Genomic DNA, 2180 nt, shown 5'->3' with positions numbered 1-2180 from the left:
AGTAAGATTCTTGTGTCATATCTACAGGCCATATCTGGTCCCGTTTCACTTTGATTACCCTGTCAAACAAGTCAGCCTTCGCCCCTGCAATGGCTTCATTCTCACTAAAACATTGTAAGGTATTGACTGAAGTTGGAGCTCCGAACTGATCATCCATTTTCAATAAGGGCGAGCAAGGTGAGTGGCCAGTCGCGAGAATTCTCCAAACAAATAAAAGCCCGTGAGCGCCGCCTTGATGATAAGAATCACACTGTAGTTCACAGGACAATACCGACCGAGCTCTCGCCCTTAGTATGACACGGTTCTAACCCCATGACGTATGAGTGTGAGAAAATGGGATTGAAATATTCACACTCTTGTGGCTAAAATGTTTCCCTACTTCATTTGTTGAGCGTCAATTTAAAAAAAATACAGGTCAGACTGTCTCGATTCTTTGACACAGTATGCAGGGCAGCTGGGTCAGTAATTTGTTGTGTGTAACTCAGTTCTCACAAGAATGGAGTTAGAGCCTTGTTATCCTGTGAGTGCGAGTGTTTTATCGACACTTTTGGCGGCTAGAGCTTACAACACCCGAGTATCTGGCTTCAAGGCAAGAGGCAGACCAAGAAAGACCTGGCTGGATGGGGTTAAAAAGGTCATGGAACAACATAAGATGTCCATCCCAGACGCTAAACACCTACCACAGGACCGAGATCAGCACCTCCCCTCGACGTCCTAAGGATACAAGAGGAAGGAAAAAGTTAAAGTAAAGTAAAGTAAAGTTTGGCAATATCACCAGACCCATTATGTCCGTGCAGCAGGCGGCAGCGGCGTCTGTGGTGTAGGGGTCAGCCTCCTCGCCGTTGCATGCGGAACCCCTAAGTTCGTTCCCCGTTTGGGGAGAAGTTAGTTTGAGATTCTCGGTCTTTCTACTAGGTCGTTGTATCTCTCTCAGTTTGGATCGTTCCTGACAGGAAGAATGTCTCCTGAATGATCTAAATTGTGTCGACGAGTATGTAAAAGGGAACACATTCGAATTTTAAGAAGCATAGAGCAATTGCCAACGACCCTTCTAAAAGTAGAGACTGTTGTGAACTTATTCACTTTTTAAACAGTTATTCTGTTTCACATAATCGGACAAGGACCTCGATCTGTCATCAAGATTATGTAGAGAGGAGAATGCTTTTTAAAATTAAAAGGAATGCCAGTATGCATTAAAACAAATCTATCAAAACAATGCAGTTTTATTTTTCTCACGCCATTCTTAAGCGTTAAAGTGCACTAGTTCTGGCTATCATCCATTTCCATTTTTAGGGAGCTACATCATTCGGCGGTACAGATCTGAAACATTAAAATTCAAACTCTTCTACTTTTGAAAAATAACAAAACGTTGCACTTGTTTTTTTTTTTACAGGACATATTATGTTTAATGGTTACATGTTAAAAAGATAGAATGAAAAATAATATACGAAACAGAGCATGTGAATCACAACATATTATGACGATCAGAACTATAATATGCATAATTATTGCCCCATTGATAAAGGAATTATCAACATACATATTAATGTTAATGGCGTTCTAATTGTGACATGAGCCTCAAGGGTTTTGCAAAACAGGATAATAAATTAAACAACAAAACAATATTTTGTCCGCAGCGATTCGCAAAAAGTCGGATGAAATGGAGTCACAGAGGTGTGTCTATAGGTAGATAAAGAATAGAGTTGATATTTATTTGAGAAAGAGATCGGGGGTGCAGAACGTACGTTTTTATGTGGCTTATTTTCACTCCTTCGAAAGAGGGAGTGGGGGGGGGAGAGATAATTCCTCTGTCTTAAAAGACATTTTATAAATCAGTCAGCAATATGTTAAAGACCCAAGCACGGCAACGGCAAACAACTTCATGTTAAAAATCCGGTCAAGGTGTGACTAAACCTTAATCAACTGGAGCCTTTTGAGGATTCGATACTGATCTTTTAGGGGGCGAGTAGAAGCGCTTGTTTTCATAAAGTAATTCATTATTCCACCTTAACCAGAAAGGAGAAATAACCGTCCAAGGGTATTCTCTGATAGCCGTTCAATTCATATCGATTCCTATAAATTAAATACATTAGGAAGACATATAGATGGGTATACATCTGCTAACTCTTGCTCCTAAACATATCCTCTTGATTTTCAAAAGAAATGATGAGAGACCACCC

Source organism: Aplysia californica, unplaced genomic scaffold, assembly GCF_000002075.1.
Source record: "Aplysia californica isolate F4 #8 unplaced genomic scaffold, AplCal3.0 scaffold00140, whole genome shotgun sequence".
Classification (NCBI taxonomy): Eukaryota; Metazoa; Mollusca; class Gastropoda; order Aplysiida; family Aplysiidae; genus Aplysia; species Aplysia californica.
The sequence above is the reverse complement of the archived record's forward strand: the minus strand, read 5'-3'. Positions refer to the sequence as shown.